General features: G+C 44.0%; 1 long non-coding RNA gene across 1 annotated transcript; it reads left to right on the top strand.

Moving 5' to 3' along the window:
• The first annotated feature begins 4,355 nt into the window (after positions 1 to 4,355).
• LOC149440256 (uncharacterized) lies at positions 4,356 to 18,217 on the top strand. Its single transcript, XR_016307699.1, has 2 exons — positions 4,356 to 4,603; positions 16,123 to 18,217. It is a non-coding gene; the product is annotated as an uncharacterized LOC149440256 (long non-coding RNA).
• Positions 18,218 to 26,780: the final 8,563 nt, after the last annotated feature.

Below are 26,780 nucleotides of genomic sequence, written 5' to 3'. Positions count from 1 at the left end.
CACCAAGTATCTCTGACGAGGAAGAGACCTGTGTATAAACCACATAGATCTCTCCCCTGTCAGCTCCTGCACACTGCTTTGTATAGCGGAGCAGAGAAACACACAGCCCCCATAGTAAAACAGCACACAGTTAACCCTTTGATCGCCCCTCACGTTAACCCCTTCCTGCCCAGTGCCATTAGTACAGTGTCAGTTCTTTTTATTCGCACTGCTCACTGTATTGGTGTCACTGGGGATGTCAGTGACACCAAGTCAGTTCCCCCCCAGTGTCAGAATGCCCGCCGCAGTCCCTCTATAAGTCACTGATCGCGGAAAAAAAAAAAAAATCCCAGTATCTATACCGCCATTTGTAAACGCTATAACTTTCACGTAAACCAATTAATTTACACGTATTGGGATTTTTTTTTTAGCAAAGACATGGAGCAGAATACATTTTAGCCTAAATTTAGGATAAAATTCGATTTTTAAAATTTTTTACTGGACATATTTAATATCAAAAAGTGAAAAATATTGTTTTTCCCTCACAATTGTCGGTCTTTTTTTGTTTATCACGCAAAAAATAAAAACCGCACAGGTGATCGAATACCACAGAAAGAAAGCTCTATTTGTGGGGGGGAAATGGATATAAATGACATTTGGGTGCAGCGTTGCATGACCGCGCAACTAAAGCGCAAAAAATGGCGTGGTCAGGAAAGGGGGGGGGGGTAAATCCTCTGGAGGGCAAGTGGTTACAAGGTACCCAGAATAAGACACAACAACAAAAAATAAACTAGGAGTACAAAAATATACACTTTAGTAGAAATGATCAAATAGAAAAACACATTTCTGCCTGCCGAATGTGACCCATTCAAGCGGATGGGGCCACGTCGCAGCCACCCTGCAATCACGTGGCGGTGCGGTGTTTTAGGGGTTAAAACAGGAGGCGAGGAGATGTCATTTCACCTCCTCAACACCCGCCAAATGTCCTCTGTTAAGCGATCCACTGCAGATCGCTCTGCAGAGGGCTGATGCATGCGTAAACTAGCCCTTTACCCTCGGCTCACAGGTCAAATGGAGAATCTTCCCCTAATTACACATCTCTGTCGCTCTGATTCCAGACACATAAAATGTCCCTAGAAGTTTTGTGTGCGGGGCCCGTCAGCTGGCCCCTAATCGGATCCTCCTGCATCGCACACACAGCGCATGTGACGCTCATCAGCTGGCTCTGATTTGGGAAGCTAATAAACGTATATTAAATTAATTGAGCCCGAGATAAATATAGCACAGAAGCCACATTATGGCAGCGCAGTCTTCCTGCCGACGGGAGGAGCCGTCCAGCCAGATGTATGCTGAGGATCAGGATGGGTCCCTCTGCCTCAGGGCTCATTCACACTTGTGCAGTTTAAAGGGAACCTGTCATGTTGGTAACACTTCCCATAAATTAAAGTTTACACATAGACAGTACTTATTGAACAGGTCCTGGTTGTCCTATGGTCCTGGGTGTCTTCTGGTCCTGGTTGTCCTCTGCTCCTGAGTGTCCTCTGCTCCTGGGTGTCCTCTGGTCCTGGGTGTCTTCTGGTCCTGGTTGTCCTCTGCTCCTGAGTGTCCTCTGCTCCTGAGTGTCCTCTGCTCCTGAGTGTCCTCTGGTCCTGGGTGTCCTCTGGTCCTGGGTGTCCTCTGGTCCTTGGTGTCCTCTTGCCGTGGTTGTCCTCTGGTCCTGGGTTGTCCTCTGGTCCTGGTTGTCCTCTGCTCCTGGCTGTCCTCTGCTCCTGGCTGTCCTCTGCTCCTGGGTGTCCTCTGGTCCTGGTTGTCCTCTGGTCCTTGGTGTCCTCTTGCCGTGGTTGTCCTCTGGTCCTGGTTGTCCTCTGCTCCTGGCTGTCCTCTGGTCCTGGTTGTCCTCTGGTCCTGGTTGTCCTCTGGTCCTGGGTTCACTGTTTACATAGGCCAGTGGCTGAATTCATCCTCCGAAGTCCTCATGCACACGGGACGTTTTTACAGCGGCTGTTTTTGGCTTTTGATGTTTTTTCTACAGCCACTAAACCCCCCAGCATGTTATCCTATGTGTCCATCCACACACAGACTGGAATCAACATTTTGTGGCTGGAAAAAATACCCAGAACTAGTGTGGTCCTAGAGGAGTTTTTTTAGCTGTAAAAATTCTCTAATGCTGAAAAACGCCGGAAACCGGCGTTATTGGACATTTTTTGGGGCAAAATGTAAGCACAGAAAAACGCGGGATAACGCAGCTAAACGCTAAAAAAACACGTTTCTAATGTGACTTTACACAGCTAACATTACCAGTGGTTATTAAATCACCACACACTCTCTCCCCCCTCTCTCTCTTTCTCTCCCCCCTCTCTCTTTTCTCCCCCCCCCTCTCTTTCTCCCACCCCCTCTCTCTTTCTCTCCCCCCTCTCTCTCTCTCTCTCTCTCTTTCTCTCCCCTCCCCCCTCCCTCTCTTTCTCTCCCCTCCCCCTCCCTCTCTTTCTCTCCCCTCCCCCCTCCCTCTCTTTCTCTCCCCTCCCCCCCTCCCTCTCTTTCTCTCCCCTCCCCCCCTCCCCCTTCCTCTCTTTCTCTCCCCTCCCCCCTCCCTCTCTTTCTCTCCCCTCCCCCTTCCAGCATCTTTCTCTCCCCTCCCCCCTCCCTCTCTTTCTCCCCCCCCCTCTTTCTCTCCCCTCCCCCCGCCCTCTCTTTCTCTCCCCTCCCCCCGCCCCTCTTCTCTCCCCTCCCCACCCTCTCTTTCTCTCCCCTCCTCCCTCCCTCCCGCTCTTTCTCTCCCCTCCCCCACCCTCTCTTTCTCCCCCCTCCCCCTCTTTCTCTTCCCCTCCCCCTCTTTCTCTCCCCTCCCCCTCTTTCTCTCCCCTCCCCCCTCCCCCTCTTTCTCTCCCCCCTCCCCCTCTTTCTCTCCCCTCCTCCCCCTCTTTCTCTCCCCTCCTCCCCCTCTTTCTCTCCCCTCCTCCCCCTCTTTCTCTCCCCTCCCCCCCTCCCCCTCTTTCTCTCCCCCCTCCCCCTCTTTTCTCCCCTCCCCCCTCCCCCCCTCCCCCTCTTTTTCTCCCCTCCCCCCTCCCCCCTCCCCCTCTTTTTCTCCCCTCCCCCCTCCCCTCTTTTTCTCCCCTCCCCCCTCCCCCCCTCCCCCTCTTTCTCTCCCCTCCCCCCCTCCCCCTCTTTCTCTCCCCTCCCCCCTCCCCCTCTTTCTCTCCCCTCCCCCCTCCCCCTCTCCTCCCCCCTCCCCCCTCCTCCCCCCTCCCCCCTCCCCCCTCCCCCCTCCCCCTCTCCTCCCCCCTCCCCCCTCCCCCTCTCCTCCCCCCCTCCCCCTCTTTCTCTCTCCCCCCCCCTCTTTCTCTCTCCTCCCCCGCCTCTTTCTCTCTCCTCCCCCCCTCTCTCCCCCCCTTCTCTCTTTCTCCCCCTCCCCTTCTCTCTCTCCCCCTCTCTTCACCCCTCCTCTCTCTCTCTCTCTCCCCCCCCTCTCTCTCTCTCTCCCCTCTCCCCCCTCTCTCCTCCCCCTCCCCCCCTCTCTCCTCCCCCTCCCCCCCTCTCTCCCCTCCCTCTCTCCCCTCCCTCCCCCCCCCTCTCTCCCTCCCCCCCCCTCTCTCCCCCCCCTCTCTCCCTCCCCCCCCTCTCTCCCTCCCCTCTCTCCCTCCCCTCTCTCCCCCCCTCTCTCCCCCCTCTCTCCCCCCCTCTCCCCTCCCCTCTCTCCCCCCCTCTCCCCTCCCCTCTCCCCCCTTTCCCCCCTCTCTCTCCCCCCTTTCCCCCCTCTCTCCCCCCTTTCCCCCCTCTCTCTCTCCCCCTCTCCCCCCTCTTCCCCCCCTTTCCCCCCTCCCCCCCTTTCCCCCCTCCCCCCTTTCCCCCCTCCCCCTCTCCCCCCTCCCTCTCCCCCCTCCCCCTCTCCCCCCCTCCCCCTCTCCCCCCTCCCTCTCTCTCCTCCCCCCTCCCTCTCCCCCCTCCCTCTCCCTCCCTCCCTCTCCCTCTCCCTCCCTCCCCCTCCCTCTCTCTGCCCCTCTCTCTCTCTCTCCCCCCCTCTCCCCCCTCCCTCTCTCTCCCCTCCCTCTCTCTCCCCTCCCTCTCTCCCCCCTCCCTCTCCCCCTCCCCCTCCCTCTCCTCCCCCCTCCCTCTCCTCCCCCCTCCCTATCCTCCCCCTCCCTCTCCCCCCTCCCTCTCTCTCCCCCCCTCTCTCCCCCCCTCTCCCTCCCCCTCTCTCCCCCCCCTCCCCTCCTCTCTTCTCCCCTCCTCCTCCCTCCTCCCCCCCTCTCTCCCCCCCTCTCTCTCCTCCCCCTCTCTCTCCTCCCCCCCTCCTCCCCCCCTCCTCAAATCAGTGCATCATTTGTTAGACATGCATTTCTGCTGAATTTTTTGTTGCTATTCTGTCAGTGTCACAATACACCGAACATTCGATTTTTAGACTGATCATTTCTTTGTGAGTGGGCAAACATTCAAAATCAGCAGGGGATCAAATACACATTTCGCTCCCTCCCGCTCTTTCTCTCCCCTCCCCACCCTGTGCAAATTTTTTTTATTTTTTTTTATCAACCTGCCAATGGGTTTCTGGTACTTTTTGTGAAAAGTTGTAATCCTTCTTTATATTTTTTTTTTTTTACAGGTTAGCACTGACAGACGCATACCAGTGGTAAGTGGAAATAACCTAAAACACAACAAAACTTTTTTTTAGTAAATGGTACAAAAGGCTAAAGTACACTGCAGGTGCCCATAAATCAGAATTCCTTCCACTTTGTTGACCTGACATGAACAATCCTTGTAGACCAGGGGTGTCAAACTGGCGTCCCTCCAGCTGTTGCGAAACTACATGTCCCATCATGCCTCTATCTGTAGGAGTCATGCTTGTAACTGTCAATCTTGCAGTGCCTCATGGGACTTGTAGTTTTGCAACAGCTGGAGGGCCGCCAGTTTGACACCCCTGGTGTAGATGATCTTATCCACTCTTTACGAAAGCAGTGCAATGATTCAGGCAATATTCATGTGGCTGTAAATTTGACTTACCACCTACCTTAATATCGTTGGTGACCAAGTACACCCCTTCTTGAAAACAGTAATTCCTGATGGCAGTGGCCTCTATCAGAAAGATAATGTGCCCTGCCTTACTGCAAAAATGGTTCAAGAATGGTTTGAGGAACACAATGAAAAGTTAAAGGTATTGACTTGGCCTCCAAATTCTCAATCCAATCGAGCATCTGTGGGATGTGCTGGAAAAACAAGTCTGAACCATTGAGGCCCCACCTCACAAGTTATAGGACTTAAAGGATCTGCCACTGACGGCCTGGTGCCAGATACCACAGGATACCTTCAAAGATCTAGTGGGGTCAATGCCTCGACGAGTCAGGGCTGTTTTGGCGGCACAAGGGTCTGTTTTGGCGGTAGATGGGGGGACCTACTCAATATTAGGTGGTCCGTCATAAAGTTATGGCTGATCAGTGTATATTGGCTATCTAAGCAATATGGACATAAACCAATTTGCGGGAATCTCTCCGTTTTTTTTATACTCATTTAGATCAGAACTGAAAGGAAGAAAGGTTTTCTGAAAGTGGAAGTAAACTCCCATAAATACTCTCCTCCACCTTCCAGTAATGCAGCCGTTACATCCCTTGGTGGCTGCCATCATTTTCTTCCAAGCTACCTCCGAATACTAGATCCTCAGCCTCTTGATCATTCTACTGGGGGGATGAGGTCATCTCACACATGCTCATGGAAGTCAGTCATTCCGGCACAGTTGGAGCGTGCCGAGATTGTACGCATATGCTCAGCTCAGTGTACTTTCAGTAGAAGTCTGTGTGTATTATTACATACTTACATGGTTAGTCTGGGTGAAAAAAGACAATAGTCCATCCAGTTCAACCATTAAAAAAAAAAAAGTTATAATCCTATACCCACAGTTGATCCAGAGGAAGGCAAAAAAACCCAGCAAAGCATGATCCAATTTGCTCCTGCAGGGGAAAAAATTCCTTCCTGATCCCGAGAGGCAATCAGATATTCCCTGGATCAACTTTACCTATAAATGTTATATCCAGTTATATTCTGTGTATCCAAGAAAGAATTCAGGACTTTCCTACAGCAATCCACTGAGCTGGCCAGAACCAACTCTTGAGGGAGTCTATTCCTCATTTTCACAGCTCTCACTGTGAAGAAACCTTTCCGTGTTTGGAGATTAAATCTCTTTCCCTCCAGACGTAAAGAGCGCCCCCTTGTCCTCTGTGATGACCTCAGGGTGAATAACTCTACACCGAGTTCTCTATATGAACCACTGATGTATTTATACATGGAGATCATATCCCCCCCTTATGTATCATACATGGCGATAATTTCCCCCCTTATGTATTTATACATGGAGATCATATCCCCCCTTATGTATTATACATGGTGATCATATCCCCCTTATGTATTATACATGGAGATAATATCCCCCCTTATGTATTATACATGGAGATCATATCCCCCCTTATGTATTATACATGGAGATCATATCCCCCCTTATGTATTATACATGGAGATCATATCCCCCCTTATGTATTATACATGGTGATCATATCCCCCCTTATGTATTATATATGGAGATCATATCCCCCCCCCCCCTATGTATTATACACGGAGATCATATCCCCCCTTATGTAATACATAGAGATCATATCCCCCTTATGTATTATACATGGAGAGCATATCCCCCCTTATGTATTATACATGGAGATCATATCCCCCCTAATGTATTATACATGGTGATCATATCCCCCCTTATGTATTATATATGGAGATCATATCCCCCCCCTATGTATTATACATAGTGATCATATCCCCCCTTATGTATTTTACATGGTGATCATATCCCCCCTTATGTATTTTACATGGTGATCATATCCCCCCCTATGTATTATACATGGAGATCATATCCCCCTTATGTATTATACATGGAGATCATATCCCCCCTTATGTATTATACATGGAGATCATATCCCCCCTTATGTATTATACAGTGGGGATCGAAAGTTTGGGCACCCCAGCTAAAAATTTGTATTAATGTGCATAAAGAAGCCAAGGAAAGATGGAAAAATCTCCAAAAGGTATCAAATTACAGATTAGACATTCTTATAATATGTCAACAAAAGTTAGATTTTATTTCCATCATTTACACTTTCAAAATAACAGAAAACAAAAAAATGGCGTCTGCAAAAGTTTGGGCACCCTGCAGAATTTATAGCATGCACTGCCCCCTTTGCCAAGCTGAGACCTGCCAGTGTCATGGATTGTTCTCAATCATCGTCTGGGAAGACCAGGTGATGTCAATCTCAAAGGTTTTAAATGCCCAGACTCATCTGACCTTGCCCCAACAATCAGCACCATGGGTTCTTCTAAGCAGTTGTCTAAAAAACTGAAACTGAAAATAGTTGACGCTCATAAAGCTGGAGAAGGCTATAAGAAGATAGCAAAGCGTTTTCAGATGTCAATATCCTCTGTTCGGAATGTAATTAAGAAATGGCAGTCATCAGGAACAGTGGAAGTTAAAGCAAGATCTGGAAGACCAAGAAAAATATCAGACAGAACAGCTCGCAGGATTGTGAGAAAAACAATTCAAAACCCACGTTTGACTGCACGATCCCTCCAGAAAGATCTGGCAGACACTGGAGTTGTGGTACACTATTCCCCTATAGAGAGATACTTGTACAAATATGGTCTTTATGGAAGAGTCATCAGAAGAAAACCTCTTCTACGTCCTCACCACAAAAATCATTGTTTGAACTTTGCAAATGAACATATAGACAAGCCTGATGCATTTTGGAAACAAGTTCTGTGGACCGATGAGGTTAAAATTGAACTTTTTGGCCGGAATGAGCAAAGGTACGTTTGGAGAAGAAGGGGCACAGAATTTAATGAAAAGAACCTCTGTCCAACTGTTAAGCATGGGGTTGGATCAATCATGCTTTGGGGTTGTGTTGCAGCCAGTGGCACAGGGAACATCTCACGAGTAGAAGGAAAAATGGATTCAATAAAATTTCAGCAAATTTTGGATGGTAACTTGATGCCATCTGTGAAAAAGCTGAAGTTAAAGAGAGGATGGCTTCTACAAATGGATAATGATACTAAACACACCTCGAAATCCACGGGGGATTACATCAAGAGGCATAAACTGAAGGTTTTGCCATGGCCTTCACAATCTCCTGACCTCAACATAATTGAAAATCTATGGATAGACCTTAAAAGAGCAGTGCGTGACAGACAGCCCAGAAATCTCAAAGAACTGGAAGACTTTTGTAAGGAAGAATGGGCAAAGATACCTCAAACAAGAATTGAAAGACTCTTGGCTGGCTACAAAAAGCGTTCACAAGCTGTGATACTTGCCAAAGGGGGCAGTACAAGATATTAACTCTGCAGGGTGCCCAAACTTTTGCAGACGCCATTTTTTTTTTTCTGTTATTTTGAAAGTGTAAATGATGAAAATAAAATCTAACTTTTGTTGACATATTATAAGAATGTCTAATCTGTAATTTGATGCCTTTTGGAGATTTTTCCATCTTTCCTTGGCTTCTTTATGCACATTAATACAAATTTTTAGCTGGGGTGCCCAAACTTTCGATCCCCACTGTACATGGAGATCATATCCCCCTTATGTATTATACATGGCGATTATATCCCCCCCTTATGTATTATACATGGCGATCATATCCCCCCCTTATGTATTATACATGGTGATCATATCCCCCCTTATGTATTATACATGGAGATCATATCCCCCCTTATGTATTATACATGGAGATCATATCCCCCCTTATGTATTATACATGGTGATCATATCCCCCCTTATGTATTATACATGGTGATCATATCCCCCTTATGTATTATACATAGTGATCATATCCCCCTTATGTATTATACATGGAGATCATATCCCCCTTATGTATTATACATGGAGATCATATCCCCCCTTATGTATTATACATGGAGATCATATCCCCCCTTATGTATTTTATATATGGAGATCATATCCCCCCTTATGTATTATACATGGAGATCATATCCCCCCCTTATGTATTATACATGGAGATCATATCCCCCCTTATGTATTATACATGGAGATCATATCCCTCCTTATGTATTATATATGGTGATCATATCACCCCTTATGTATTATACATGGAGATCATATCCCCCCTTATGTATTATACATGAAGATCATATCCCCCCTTATGTATTGTACATGGAGATCATATCCCCCCTTATGTATTATACATGGAGATCATATCCCCCCTTATGTATTATACATGGAGATCATATCCCCCCTTATGTATTATACATGGAGATCATATCCCCCCTTATGTATTATACATGGAGATCATATCCCCCCTTATGTATTATACATGGTGATCATATCCCCCCTTATGTATTATACATGGAGATCATATCCCCCCCCCTTATGTATTATACATGGAGATCATATCCCCCCTGATGTATTATACATGGAGATCATATCCCCCCCCTTATGTATTATACATGGAGATCATATCCCCCCCTTATGTATTATACATGGAGATCATATCCCCTTCTTATGTATTATACATGTTGATCATATCCCCCCTTATGTATTATACATGGAGATAATATCCTCCCTTATGTATTATACATGGAGATCATATCCCCCCTTATGTATTATACATGGTGATCATATCCCCCCCCTTATGTATTATACATGGAGATCATATGTATTATACATGGAGATCATATCCCCTTCTTATGTATTATACATGTTGATCATATCCCCTTCTTATGTATTATACATGGAGATCATATCCCCCCTTATGTATTATACATGGAGATCATATCCCCCCTTATGTATTATACATGGAGATCATATCCCCCCTTATGTATTATACATGGTGATCATATCCCCCCTTATGTATTATACATGGAGATCATATCCCCCCTTATGTATTATACATGGTGATCATATCCCCCCTTATGTATTATACATGGAGATCATATCCCCCCTTATGTATTATACATGGTGATCATATCCCCCCTTATGTATTATACATGGAGATCATATCCCCCCTTATGTATTATACATGGTGATCATATCCCCCCTTATGTATTATACATGGTGATCATATCCCCCCTTACGTATTATACATGGAGATCATATCCCCCCCCCTTATGTATTATACATGGAGATCATATCCCCCCTGATGTATTATACATGGAGATCATATCCCCCCCCTTATGTATTATACATGGAGATCATATCCCCCCCTTATGTATTATACATGGAGATCATATCCCCTTCTTATGTATTATACATGTTGATCATATCCCCCCTTATGTATTATACATGGAGATAATATCCCCCCTTATGTATTATACATGGAGATCATATCCCCCTTTATGTATTATACATGGTGATCATATCCCCCCCCTTATGTATTATACATGGAGATCATATCCCCCCCTTATGTATTATACATGGAGATCATATCCCCTTCTTATGTATTATACATGTTGATCATATCCCCTTCTTATGTATTATACATGGAGATCATATCCCCCCTTATGTATTATACATGGAGATCATATCCCCCCTTATGTATTATACATGGAGATCATATCCCCCCTTATGTATTATACATGGTGATCATATCCCCCCTTATGTATTATACATGGAGATCATATCCCCCCTTATGTATTATACATGGTGATCATATCCCCCCTTATGTATTATACATGGAGATCATATCCCCCCTTATGTATTATACATGGAGATCATATCCCCCCTTATGTATTATACATGGAGATCATATCCCCCCTTATGTATTATACATGGTGATCATATCCCCCCTTATGTATTATACATGGAGATCATATCCCCCCCCCCCCCTTATGTATTATACATGGAGATCATATCCTCTTCTTATGTATTATACATGTTGATCATATCCCCTTCTTATGTATTATACATGTTGATCATATCCCCCCTTATGTATTATACATGGAGATAATATCCCCCCTTATGTATTATACATGGAGATAATATCCCCCCTTATGTATTATACATGGAGATCATATCCTCTTCTTATGTATTATACATGTTGATCATATCCCCTTCTTATGTATTATACATGTTGATCATATCCCCTTCTTATGTATTATACATGGAGATCATATCCCCTTCTTATGTATTATACATGTTGATCATATCCCCCCTTATGTATTATACATGGAGATCATATCCCCCCTTATGTATTATACATGGTGATCATATCCCCCCCCTTATGTATTATACATGGAGATCATACCCCCCCTTATGTATTATACATGGAGATCATATCCTCTTCTTATGTATTATACATGTTGATCATATCCCCTTCTTATGTATTATACATGTTGATCATATCCCCTTCTTATGTATTATACATGTTGATCATATCCCCTTCTTATGTATTATACATGGAGATCATATCCCCCCTTATGTATTATACATGGTGATCATATCCCCCCTTATGTATTATACATGGTGATCATATCCCCCCTTATGTATTATACATGGAGATCATATCCCCCCCTTATGTATTATACATGGTGATCATATCCCCCCCCTTATGTATTATACATGGAGATCATATCCTCTTCTTATGTATTATACATGTTGATCATATCCCCTTCTTATGTATTATACATGTTGATCATATCCCCTTCTTATGTATTATACATGGAGATCATATCCCCTTCTTATGTATTATACATGTTGATCATATCCCCTTCTTATGTATTATACATGTTGATCATATCCCCCCTTATGTATTATACATGGAGATAATATCCCCCCTTATGTATTATACATGGAGATCATATCCCCCCTTATGTATTATACATGGAGATCATATCCCCCCCCCCCCCTTATGTATTATACATGGAGATCATATCCTCTTCTTATGTATTATACATGTTGATCATATCCCCTTCTTATGTATTATACATGTTGATCATATCCCCCCTTATGTATTATACATGGAGATAATATCCCCCCTTATGTATTATACATGGAGATAATATCCCCCCTTATGTATTATACATGGAGATCATATCCCCCCTTATGTATTATACATGGAGATCATATCCCCCCTTATGTATTATACATGGTGATCATATCCCCCCCCTTATGTATTATACATGGAGATCATATCCTCTTCTTATGTATTATACATGTTGATCATATCCCCTTCTTATGTATTATACATGTTGATCATATCCCCTTCTTATGTATTATACATGGAGATCATATCCCCTTCTTATGTATTATACATGTTGATCATATCCCCCCTTATGTATTATACATGGAGATCATATCCCCCCTTATGTATTATACATAGTGATCATATCCCCCCCCTTATGTATTATACATGGAGATCATACCCCCCCTTATGTATTATACATGGAGATCATATCCTCTTCTTATGTATTATACATGTTGATCATATCCCCTTCTTATGTATTATACATGTTGATCATATCCCCTTCTTATGTATTATACATGTTGATCATATCCCCTTCTTATGTATTATACATGGAGATCATATCCCCCCTTATGTATTATACATGGTGATCATATCCCCCCTTATGTATTATACATGGTGATCATATCCCCCCTTATGTATTATACATGGAGATCATATCCCCCCCTTATGTATTATACATGGTGATCATATCCCCCCCCTTATGTATTATACATGGAGATCATATCCTCTTCTTATGTATTATACATGTTGATCATATCCCCTTCTTATGTATTATACATGTTGATCATATCCCCTTCTTATGTATTATACATGGAGATCATATCCCCTTCTTATGTATTATACATGTTGATCATATCCCCTTCTTATGTATTATACATGTTGATCATATCCCCCCTTATGTATTATACATGGAGATAATATCCCCCCTTATGTATTATACATGGAGATCATATCCCCCCTTATGTATTATACATGGAGATCATATCCCCCCCCCCCCCTTATGTATTATACATGGAGATCATATCCTCTTCTTATGTATTATACATGTTGATCATATCCCCTTCTTATGTATTATACATGTTGATCATATCCCCCCTTATGTATTATACATGGAGATAATATCCCCCCTTATGTATTATACATGGAGATAATATCCCCCCTTATGTATTATACATGGAGATCATATCCCCCCTTATGTATTATACATGGAGATCATATCCCCCCTTATGTATTATACATGGTGATCATATCCCCCCCCTTATGTATTATACATGGAGATCATATCCTCTTCTTATGTATTATACATGTTGATCATATCCCCCCTTATGTATTATACATGGTGATCATATCCCCCCCCTTATGTATTATACATGGAGATCATACCCCCCCTTATGTATTATACATGGAGATCATATCCTCTTCTTATGTATTATACATGTTGATCATATCCCCTTCTTATGTATTATACATGTTGATCATATCCCCTTCTTATGTATTATACATGGAGATCATATCCCCCCTTATGTATTATACATGGAGATCATATCCCCCCTTATGTATTATACATGGTGATCATATCCCCCCTTATGTATTATACATGGAGATCATATCCCCCCTTATGTATTATACATGGAGATCATATCCCCCGTTATGTATTATACATGGAGATCATATCCCCCCCCTTATGTATTATACATGGAGATCATATCCCCTTCTTATGTATTATACATGTTGATCATATCCCCCCTTATGTATTATACATGGAGATCATATCCCCCCTTAATCTCCTCTTCTCAAGAGAGAATAAATTCAGTTCCTCTAATCTTTCCTCATAGCTGATCTCCTCCATGCCTCTTATCAGTTTGGTTGCCCTTCTCTGTACTTTCTCCAGTTCCCCAATGTTCCTTTTGTGAATTGGTGCCCAAAACTGAACTGCATATTCCAGATGAATATTATTGCAAAAGAGAAATAGCACTTTTGGAATAAAGAGCTGCATGCTTGCTGTGTTTTATAAATTAAGTTTAGTTCTGCTGTAAACAGTCAGAATTACAGTTTTAGCAACATGAAAACTGGGATAAAAAAAAAAGAATTGAAAACAAGATAAGCTGCACAATGGACAATGTGGCACATGCCAGGGTCTAGCAACACTCTTGCATGGGAGTCAGTGTGATGTTGTGTCTGTGCCCCCCTCCCCTCCTTTACATAATCACAACTTTCACATGAAGCACAAATGCCCCCCCGATACAGAAACACCTATTATAGTTGGAGGAGAAACCGTAGCCAAGCAGATTATGGCGAGGTGAACTTAGTGTATCTAAAGCTATTTTTTTTTTTCAAATTTATGGGTAAAACATGAAATTATTAAAACTATTTATTATTAATCACTTCCTGTCCGGACACTTTCACCCCCTTCCTGTCCGGACACTTTCACCCCCTTCCTGTCCGGACACTTTTACCCCCTTCCTGTCCAGGGCAATTTTCAGCTTTCAGTGTTATCACGCTTTGAATGACAATTGCGCGGTCATGCAACACTGTACCCATATGAATTTTTTACCATTTTTTTGAGACAGATAAAGCTTTATTTTGGTGGTATTTATTCACCGCTGGGATTTTTATTTTTTTTGCTATGTAATTGAAAAGTCAAAAAATTTTGAAAAAAAGTTTTTTTCTTATAAAATTTTGCAAATAAATAATCTTTCATCATAAATCTTGACCAAAATGTATTCCGTTATATTTTTAGAAAAAAAACAAAAATAAGCCAAATTAGTTTATAACCACAAATTATCATTTTTAAACATTTTTTTTACATTTTTATTTTATTTTTATTATTATTTATGGGTTTTTTTTTTTTTTTTACATACTGTCACCCTAGCAGTACAGTGATACCATGGTGACACTGTACTACTTGTGGGGGTGATGGAGATTTTTTTTTTTTTTTTTTTTACAGTGATTGCTTTTACACCCATATAGGATGTAAAAGCAATCATTTCTCTTTCTCTCTGTCTGCATTCTTGCACTCATTGAGAAGTACTGAGTGAGCTGTGATTGGTCACAGCTTGTCACATGGTACAAGGCTGTTGTGAATAGCCTTGTACCATGTGACCTCTGTGATCATTCACAGATTTCACACGTAGTAAGCAATGATGTCACAAGTGACATTTTGCTTACTACTTTGCATGTGATCACTGATTGGCCACTCAGTGATCACATGATCGGGACCTCGTACAGAGGTCCCGTCTGACGACCTGTGTTTCACTGTGTCCGGAGGACACAGCGTGCACCGGATCGTGGTGCTGGGAGCACGCACAGCTAGAAAAGGCGGGTGCCGTTTATGAACGGCAACCATCCCCTGGAGTGCCACCGCCCTGCTGTTTATAAACAGCTGGCTGGTGGCAAGTGGTTAAAGCATGGGGCCCCTGTGTCCTTGCCCAAACTCAAAAAAGCCTATGAAAAAGGTACCAGGGGCATCTCATGGGGCCCCCTACTGACCCTGGGCCCTCGGGCAGTGCCCGAGTTTCCAAATGTTCAGTCCGCCCCTGGTGCCTCATCACTGGCAGGAATTGTGCCCACAGGGCCAGATAAAGGCTAGCAAAGGACTGCATCTGGCCCTCGGGTCACAGTTTGGAGACCTCTGTGACCCGCTTTCAATTTTCCATCAAAACCACGTTGAATTGCGAAGGGTGAATGGAACTTCAGTTGGAAATGCCTTGTTGACGTCAGATATCAGAGGAGAATGGGCAGACTGGTGGCTGACTTTGTTGGAACTTCAGGAAGTCGTTTTCACCATGTCTAGATGCCTAAATGCTGATTGGATGGCGAATTGGAAAATCTTATATACATTATTGTGATACAGAATTATAAAACCTAAGAAACACCACCAAACACTAGTAAGGGCATTTCCTCTCATGCCCTTATCGGTACTTTTTAGCTTTTAAAATTCTGTATCGTAGTAATTTTTTTACATTTTTTTTCTTTTTTTTGGTCTCGTATTCAAGCCCTGATGAAGGGGGTGCAGCTAAATCCCCCAAAACACGTTGACACACTAACAGGGCTTTGTGAAGTTCTTTAACTTGGGTGTAATATTGCAGGAGCCATAATTTTGTCTTTTTTCATTTTTTTTTTTTTCATCTTTATTTAGGTACCTCGATCTGCGCAAACTCGGCTCTGTTCCACATGGTGGTTTCGGCATGGGATTTGAACGCTACCTGCAGTGCATCCTGGGAGTTGACAATATAAAGGATGTTATACCATTTCCAAGATATCCCTACTCGTGCCTTTTATGAGGCTGAGCATTGACCAGAGACTGGACATTCCTAGCAGACGTGGTTTTGGTAGATGGAAAGGGATGGCGAGCTGACATCGGTTTCTGAGGTTCTTCTATGCTTTTACAGGAAATGAATGACCACATGGTGGAACGACCACGTTAGTTGTCTATTTTACTGTTGCTCTGGATTCTGTACCAGGGGCGGACTGACCATTTGGAAACTGGGGCACTGCCCGAGGGCCCGGGGTCAGTAGGGGGCAGGGGCGGACTGACCATTTGGAAACTAGGGCACTGCCCGAGGGCCCGTGGTTAGTAGGGGGCCCCATGAGATACCCTTGGTACCTTTTTCCATAGGCTTTTTTGAGTTTGGGCAAGGACACAGGGGCCCCATGATCCCCTATTGCCCGGGGGCCCCATGAGTTGTCAGTCCACCCCTGTTCTGTGCTTTTTGAGTTTCTGACCTGTGACAAGTATGTAGATCAGTAGTCCTGATTAAATTTGTGTAGTCCTGACTCGTTCTTTTGCCAGACCTGTGAAAATTTTGAAGTCAGAGACAACCAGTCAGGAACAGAGGGAAGGCTGATGAAATGGCAACAAAAATACATTTTCTACTGCAATGCAAATACTTGAAACCCCTTTAATTCTTTTTACTGCTACCTCCATGCCTTCATTTCTTGGTCCTGGTGTCACTGTCACACTAAGTGAGGGAGGATCTCCCCACTGAGGCCACAAAGCAGCAAAAACCTGACGGAGGTTCTAAATGTTTTGGCTGGGTTTGGGCTTTAGCCACGTAATGCTTTGATGCCCATGTGCCATGGACAGCCCAAGTCTCTGTGCTGGGTGTACCCTAAACAGCTCTTGGTCTCCCGGGATGATTGTAAGGCGGTGAGATTGGCTCTCAATCATGTGACCACTATGACAGCCAACCCTAGGGGTCATGAGATTGGGAAGTGTGTCCCACCCCCTAGGTGTAACGACCCACCTAAAGGAATGCAGGGACTGGATAGGAAGGGGTTAAAGTATAAACCAAAGATGTATTTTATTTATCAGCTCACCAGCCCTTATATGTAGTGGCTGACTTAGTTTTTCTTTTTTCAGACTAAAAACATTTTCTACAATTACAGAAAATGTCTGTTGATCCTGCCATAAGTGCCATGTCCTTCCTGAGCTGAACTGATATCTAAAACATTGTTATCATCTGTGGAGTACAGAGCACCTTTCCCCTATGCCATAGGGATGAGAAGAGGGAGCGGGCGTACTAGTTGTCTTGCTGGTAACAAACTTTCTGTTCTAGGGTGACAACACTGCGTAGATACAGTATAGTGAGTAAGTGGGGCAGCACAGTGGCTAAATGGTTAGCACTTCCGCCTGGCAGTACTAGGGTCGTTGGTTCAAATCCCAGCCATGGCACCACCTGCCTGGAGTTTTCATGTTCTCCCTGTGCCTGCGTGGGTTTCCTCCAGGTACTCCGGTTTCCTCCCACACTCCAAAGACATGCTGGTAGGTGAATTGGCTCCTGTCTAAATTGACCCTAGTATGTGTATATATGAATGTGAGTTAGGGACCTTAGATTGTACACCCCTTGAGGGTTAGGGACTGATGTGAATGTATAATATATATGTAAAGTGCTGCGTAAACTGACGGTGCTATATAAGTATCTGAAATAAATAATAAATAAATAAGTGTTGTCACCCTGAACCAGGATGTGTGTTTCTGGCAAGACACCCAGGTGGGAATAAAAAGGGAAAAAAATTAAGGCAGCAATCACGCCGAAGGACTGGTAAGCTGCACTATATAACATTTTTGTAAATGAGTGCAGATGCGCTTTAAATGGGGTCACAGTACATAGAAGTGTATAAGCCAGGACATAATGTGTTACCAGATGATAATATTCTGCCATACAAGAAGAAACTGACACAGTTTGGGCTCAATAAATATTTTATATAAACTTAATAGTTAAAAAAAAATATATGATGTGTGTGTTATTTTGCATTCAGCCACTAGGGGCAGTATTTCCTTTAAAAAATACACGTGCAGTGCTTGTTGGTATTATTTTGCATTCAGCCACTAGGGGCAGCATTTCCTTAGAATACATGCACAACACTTGAGCTGATGGTTTTATCCACAGCGCAGAACACAAATATTCACCAAAGTGCTAGCAAAATGCCAAACTGTATGTGCATATGCCACAACCCCTTAAAAAAAAGAAAAAAAAAAAAAAACACATATAAAACAACTTATCCACGCCTTGGTTTTATTCCGCCTCGATTACTGCAACTCCCTCCTCACTGGTCTACCGTTACACAGGCTATCCCCCCTTTAGTCTAGTATGAATGCTGCTGCTAGACTCTTACACCTTACCAACCGATCAGCGACTGCTGCTAGACTCATACACCTTACCAACCGATCAGCGACTGCTGCTAGACTCATACACCTTACCGACCGATCAGCGACTGCTGCCCCTCTCTGCCAATCCCTCCACTGGCTTCCACTAACCCAACGTATAAAATTCAAAATACTAACCACAGCATACAAAGCCATCCACAACACTGCCCCTAGCTACATCGCCAACCTCATCCACAGATACTGCCCAAATCGCCCACTCCGCTCCTCCCATGATATCTTCCTCTCTAGCTCCCTCATCACCTCCTCCCACACTAGCCTCCAGGACTTCTCCAGAGCCTCCCCCATCCTCTGGAACTCCCTACCACAGCATGTCCAGTCAGCCCCCACCCTGTCTGCCTTTAGGCGATCTTTGAAAACTCACTTCTTCAGGGAAGCCTACCCCACCTCCACCTAAGAACTGTACTTGAATCACCTCCACCAGATCATCCCCCCCGCAGCTATCACCTCCCCCTTCCTTTAGATTGTAAGCTCCTTGAACCGGGCCCTCCTATTCCTTCTGTACTGAAATGTATTGTAATTGTACCGCCCCCCCCCCCCCCTTATATTGTAAAGCGCTGCGCAAACTGTTGGTGCTATATAAATCCTGTATAATAATAATAATATATGGCTGTACTATACAGCCCATCCTTTTGTTTATGCAGAAACTTTCTGCCAGGAATATCTGGTGTGCGTACATCAGTACCGGGTGCAGGAACCCATAAGGCTTCATTTGTATGGCCATAAAAAAAATCTACTGATGTTATTACACACGTATTTTCAAGAAGAAAAGTTCCTGCGTAGTGATCTGTGAAGTATTTGCACATAGATGGGTTTAAATGCGTTTAAGACACGTATGCGTACATCATTTGTTTATATGATTTATTTTCCGCTTTGTTTAGGCTTACATTAGGTGCTTACAAACCCGTATGCATGCGTTTATACACCTAGGCACGTGAAGTGCATGCCCTTGGATGCAGAGTTTTGCATTCTGTGTTATGGACTGGCTCCATTGAAAACAATGCAGCTACATTCAGATCTGTAATTTAAAAAAGTCTTGTATATACATTTTTCTAACAGCCACATGAATGACGCCTAAAGGTACGAGAGATGAAGTGTTTAATGCGGAAGTATACTCACCTTCCATCCAGCGTTGTCATCAACCGGAGCTCCCCAGCTGTCATCTTCGGTCGGATCAGCTTCCGTTTTCCCATCCGCGGGCCATTTTATTTAGCCTGACTAAAATGACATCACTCCCGTGCATGCACAGGCGTTTATCTTGTTATTGCTGCAATTCATACACTGAACTGCTTATACACAGCTCAGTGTACAGGGCACACGGGCAAGTAATGGAATTTTCATGCAGGAGTGGCATATAGTATGTACTGTATCTTCTGCATTAAAATCCTGCCTGTTTTTTTTTTTTTTTTTTTTTTTTTTCTTCACATAAACTTACATTTTAAAGTGGTATTAAACAGTGCCATCTTAATAGCATCATGGGCCCCTGGGCAGAGTAATTTACTGGGGCCACTACCAGCCTGCATCAGGTGTCCCCATCACTGAGGTGTCTCCATCAGAGTGCCCCCTTATATCAGGTGTCCCAATCACAATGTCCCCATACATCAGGTGTCCCAATCACAATGTCCCCATACATCAGGTTTTCCAATCACAATGCCCCATAGATCAGGTTCTCCCTGTCTTGGAAATTCGCTTTAACGAATTTCTCCTTACCGTGAGTACTCGCAGTTGGATGTGCAGAAATCCCCCATAAAGCTGTGCGAATCCCGCTTACCACGACTGCAGCTAAACTACACGATTCCTGCCCATCCAAATACTTTGGTTCTGTTGAATTGTGGGAGAATTGGAGCTCCGTTACCCTAGAATGATCACACGACACTCTAAGGCTGGTTGCAATCCACATAAGGGCCGATTTTAGACCCAGCTCTCTGTTTTATTAAAAATACACACATGCCCCCCACATGAATAAAGTCAATCCCCTCCCACCGAACAATGCAATGGGGATTGCCTATACAGAGGATGTACATTCCAATTGGAGCATAGCCTTTGCTATTATCTATCACTGGTCCTCCCCCATGAGTCTTCTGAGGTCAGCAGACTTCCTCCCCTTCCCCCCTATGAGCCATCTGAGGTCATATTTCCTGTCCTACTAGCTTCTATTGGTATGTAAAATTCTCTGCACAAGCATCTCCTAAAAATATCAGTCTGTACCTGGATGGGCCCGATACGATCTTTATTAAAACACATCCATCCAAGATACAGTTCAGATTAGTAATGGGTTGTAAGATATGCATAAGCCTACACGTGGAGTTCACACCGCTTGCGCATTGCGTTATGAAGCCCATGTGGTACCATGCTGCTGATATGTGGATACAGGCCCACGGTCTACTGACAGCAGCATTCGCATGGAATGCCGTGGTGGTATACACGCCGGTCTATAAGCGCAGATCTGCCATCTCATCCATTACCGAGCTGAGTACTGTAATACATACATTGTACATGCGCATGGCCCAATTGCAGCCTTCAGAGCTTTAATTAAGCCACACGAGAGACATATGAATAACACGAATATATGACACATTTAAAGTTCGACCAATAATACAAAATTTCCATGACATGTGTCAAGCACCTTCTGTGAATTGCGCTGGATCTCCGCAATGTTGCCAAAACGGTGACAAACCAACAATGGCAGCAATGTTGTGTATTGTTCTCTGGCGATCATCATGCACAGGTTGCCGAAAGGTTTTGACATTTTTTGGGGGGATGAGCTTGTTGAAGGCCTTCCTAATCTCTCGTCATCTTCCAGTGATGTTCTTCTGCGCACTCGAAACACCTCAAACGACTCATTGCAAAATTGTCATAAACTTGCTGAATCATATCAAACGTCTCTGGCAGATATGCCCAGTTGCATGCAGAATTTCATGTAGAATTTCACGTTTATTCTTTATTCTAACTATCCATTCTGCTGTCCATGATGAAATAGCAGACGTGGTAATGCATGTGGTCAGAATAGCACCAGTTGTACATCTCCCGATGTACACAGGACACTGTCTTTTGGCACATTGACTTATGAAGGTTAGTGCTCCCTGTGACTGTGTGTGCAGCCTTGTGCTGCCATCTGTTGGCGTGTTACAAACTAGTCTCGAAACGTTTTGATACCACCTCTTGAGTGTATTCCCTGACCATGTCCTATTGCATGTGATTCCAGATATGTAAGTGAGGAAATCATAGTTCCTGATTCCATCCTTGCTTTCAGCCTTGGTCTGGAGATATGTGGTGGCTTCATGTATTTAACTGCTTCCCATCCACCCTATAGCAGAAATACTGCTACACGGCAGCACGGGTGTGCAAAATCACGCATATATATACTGTATATACACACATGATTTTGCATATCCGGGTAGGGGGTGTGCGCGAGCCGCTTGCGTGCCCTACTCGTGCCGCCATGAGATGATTAACAGCCGCGGCCACAACAGCCTTTTGACAGTCACGGCAGCGGCTATTAATCAGCTGATTACTCGTCGGTCCGGTGATTTCCAACGATCTCCGACGGGGGGGGGGAAACTGTTTTGTTTGCTAACAGTTCTCCTCCCTGTTAGCTCAGGTACACTGCTTTGGATGGCTGTGCACAGCATAGCCATCCAAAGCAATATGCTTACAGTGAAGCACACAGACACTGCCCCCCAGTAAAACACTTCCAGCACACAGTTAGCCCTTTGATCGCCCTTCATGTTAACCCCTTCCTAACCAGTGCCATTAGTACAGTGTCAGTGCTTTTTTTTTTTAGCACTGATCACTGTATTTGTGTCACTGGGGATGTCAGTAACACTAGGTCAGTTCCCCCCCCCCAGTGTCAGAATGTCTGCCGCAGTCCCACTATAAGTCGCTGATCGCCAACATTACCATTAAAAAAATTGAAAAAAATTCCAGCATCAATACCGACTTTTGTAAACACTATAACTTTCACGTAAACCAATTAATTTACATGTATTTGGAATTTTTTTTAGCAAAGACATGTTGCAGAATACATTTTGGCCTAAATTTATGACGAAATCTGATTTTTAAAATTTTTTTTACTGGATTTGTTTAATAACAAAAAGTCAAATATATTGGGGTTGTTTCTCAAAATTGTCGGTCTTTTTTTAGAAGCAAAAATTAAGAAACGCACAGGCGATCAAATACCATTAAAATATTTAAACAATTCTGCCCTTTGATATATAATAAAAAAAAAAAAAAAAAGGATAAGCAGCCACCTCAGCATTGTAGGAAACAATACACAAAACATAAATAACACTGAATACCATTGAAGTAAAGATCAATTTGTAGGGAAAAAAGGGCGTAAATTTAATATGGGTGCAGCATTGCACAACCACGCAATTGTCAGTTAAAGTAATGCAGCAAATGGCCTGGTCAGGAAGGGGGGTAAATCCTCTGGAGGGCAAGTGGTTAAAGTGATGCATGCCTGCTCCTAGAAATCTGTGAACTCCAGGAGTTATATGAGTACAGCACAGTCAGGAGCGGACTGACCATTTGGGCACTCTGGCACTGCCCGAGGGTCCAGGGTCAGTAGGGGGCCCCATGAGATGCCCCAGTGATGGAGGATAGGCAGGACAGAACACAGAGAGTAGATGGCAAATGCACAAAGCTTTATTGAGACAAACAGATGACAGTCACTTAATAGGGGAATTCGCAGGGAGGGTGAATACACCAGTAAAGGGCAGCAAAGAGGGGCCAACACACTTATAGTCCAACACCAAGAGCCAAGGAAGAGTCTCTGTAGCAATTGTAATCCAACAGGGGGGGGTGGGGGGTCAGCACAGGAACAGTTCATGTAAAACAGGGAGAGAGCATGTACTCACGGATCCGAAAGGGTGCCTGGTCTTCCAGGGATAGAACGTGGAATACCTGTTGGAGTTCGGATCGTGCATGCAGTCTTTCCTTTTGGGCTGGGTCCTCGGGTGACTGGCAGGCAGTCCTGCAATCTCTCCCCTAGGCTGGGGGTCTCTAGATCTCTGGCAGCTGGCAGGCAGTCCCGCAATCTCTCCCCTAGGCTGGGGGTCTCTGGATCTCTGGCAGCTGGCAGGCAGTCCCGCACTCTCTCCCTTAGGCTGGGGGTCCCTGGATCTCTGGCAGCTGGCAGGCAGTGGCTGGGGGTCTCTGGATCCCTGGTGGCTATCAGGCAGTCTCGCACTCTCTCCCCTAGGCTGGGGGTCCCTGGATCTCTGGCGGCTAGCAGGCAGTCTTCCCCTTCTCTGGGGGGGTCTTAGGCAGGCTTGGGTCTCTGCAGAGTCTGGCTATGAAGGTCCCGCCGCAGCTGGGGCTCCTTCGGTGGCTGCGCAGCGGTGAATACCCCTGAAGTGCCCGGCATCAGCTTCTTAAGCTGATGTTGGACGCTCCCTGGTCGTCTAGGCAACCGGGGCGGGCCGGAGCTGGCGGGCCTCGTTGCCCGGCAATGAGGTACGCCCCCTGGACAGGGGCGTTTATAAGCGTTTGCATTTGAAATTTTTTTTTTTAACTCTTCCAGTTCCCAATGCTGTCCAGAGCCTTTTTTCATCATGCAAAATGCATGTAAAGAGTTTTCAAGGTGCTCAGATGGACAAAACACTGAACACGGGATGTTCCTACCAAGCTTGTCACACATTGTAATGACCAATTCACACCTCACACCTCTCCCACCCTTGGAAACAAAAGATATGTTGATGCCCATTCACAATTCAAATTCCTCATGAAGACCCCTTGCCAGGTGACCTTAATGACTCCCTCCACCAGACACCTTTCCCACCCTTGGAAACAAAAGAAATGTTAATGAGCAACTCACACCTAATTATCTCAACACATACTTCTGTCTCTGCTTCTACTCTCTGTATTTCTCTGAAACAGTCTGAAATAGTTCATAATTTACCACTTTTCAGTGCATTCTGGGTATTTGGGAGATTCTCCTGTGCTTATCTTTAAAAGACGCTTCTAAACGCAAACGCACATAAATGTGATATGCAAACGCGACTAAACAGATGTTTTTTAACCTACGTTTTCCAGCAGTCAGTTTCCATCGTTCAGAAACGTCCTGTGTACATGGGGCCTAACAAGTATATGGAGTAGGTTCCTTCCTTGATCTTGTCTGCAGTTACAGGAAAGATGCAGACATGTTAAATGCAAACAATGCGGTCCTTGCACAGACCTGGGGCGGTACTGGAAGCACAGAGAGAGATGATGCAGAAGAGAAGGGTTTCATATGCTAAGTTGCTCTGGATGTATTAGAAGAGATAATGTATTTTAAAAGCACCGTTATCCTTTAAGTGTCTATTTCATGCTTTACCAGTAATGCAAGTGATAATCTCACTTCCGTGCCCCTATGTTTCTAGTTAAGGGCCTTCAATTTATTGCATCTCGAGCTTATAAAAATGAAGAGGCAGAGATAAGAGGAGGAATAAATAAGAGAATTGGCCTTTGGTTGGGTTATCTGGGAGAAACGACAAATCCGCAGAATGCTCATTAGCATTATCTCTGCAGTAATGTACTCTGCGGATGTTTATTACACTCTGCATAATTTATACCATACAGCATGCTTTACCCTTTTATGTCCACAGACAGCATGAAAACACTGGGCAGCATCCAACCATGCCGGGATCTACTGTACTTTCCTACAAGGCCCAGACTGACAATCTGGCGAGTTTTAGTATTTTTCTAAAAGAGACACCATGCCTTAAAGCAAACCTATCAGCAATGCTACAAGTCTGCATGGATACATTCCAGATATGTCTAAGGGCACGGGCTGTTTGGAAAACTCTTCTGACCACTGGAAACTGACTGCTAGAAAATGTAGGTCGAAAAAACTTCAGTTTAGCCACGTTTGCATACCACGTTTATGCACTTTTGCGTTTAGAAGCATTTTTAAAATATAACCTCAGGAAACCTTCCCAAATGCCCAGAATGCCCTGAAAAATAGTAAATAATTAACTATTTCAGACATTTTGAGAAAAATAGAGAGAGCAGAAGCAGAGAGAGCAGTATGTGTTGAGAATAGCTGTCTTTTCTGGTTGTATTCACTATGGATCCCATCATGAGCATTATGCGGCACATTCTACCATTTTATCCTTCACATTAAACCTGGAACTGACTGCGCTGGTGTACCGGGTCTATTTGAATACAAGGAAAATGCTTTGCATGCATTTTTGATAAAAAAAAAAAGGTTCTGGACAGCATCTGGATATACACCTGTCAAAAAATGCATCTAAATGCAAATGCTTGTAAACGCGGTTAACCGCTGAACAGCTCCTGAACGTCAGTTTAGCAGCTGCAGTGTACATGAGCACTAAGCTGGAACATCCCTACTCCGGATATAATGAGCAGCTAGGCTGTGGCCAGCTTGAGCTCTGACTGATGAAAGGTATGGATATTTACTAAGGTATGGATATTTTTGCACAGTTACATTGATTCAGCTTGGAACAATGTAACTACAGTGCCTTGAAAAAGTATTCATAACCCTTGATATTTTCCACATTTTGTCACGTTACAACCAGAAACGTCAATGGATTTTATGTGATAGACCAAAAATGTCATGTTACAGCCAAAAACGTCAATGGATTTTATTGGGATTTTATGTGATAGACCAAAAACGTCATGTTACAACCAGAAACGTCAATGGATTTTATGTGATAGACCAAAAATGTCATGTTACAACAAAAAACGTCAATGGATATTATTGGGATTTTATGTGATAGACCAAAAACGTCATGTTACAGCCAAAAACGTTAATGGATTTTATTGGGATTTTATGTGATAAACCAAAAACGTCACGTTACAACCAGAAATGTCAATGGATTTTTTGTGATAGACATAAAACGTCACCTTAGAACCAGAAACGTCAATGGATTTTATTGGGATTTTATGTGATAGACACCGGTAAAATCTACTCTTGAACGCAATTTTGGTGCGTTCAAGAAAACGACTGTAAACTCAACAGCCTGTAAATGATGATGTGTACATGGACACATAGGAAAACATAAAGGAGAGTTCAGGGGCTGCTGGAAAAAAAACGCTGAACAGCTCCTGAACGTAAGTTTATCAGCTGCAGTGTACATGAGCCCTAAGCTGGAACATCCCTACTCCGGATATAATGAGCAGCTAGGCTG

This window comes from Staurois parvus, unplaced genomic scaffold (assembly GCF_062004578.1).
Source record: "Staurois parvus isolate SC_StPar_1 unplaced genomic scaffold, SC_StPar_1.0 ptg001103l, whole genome shotgun sequence".
Taxonomy (NCBI): domain Eukaryota; kingdom Metazoa; phylum Chordata; class Amphibia; order Anura; family Ranidae; genus Staurois; species Staurois parvus.
The sequence above is the reverse complement of the archived record's forward strand: the minus strand, read 5'-3'. Positions and strand labels throughout refer to the sequence as shown.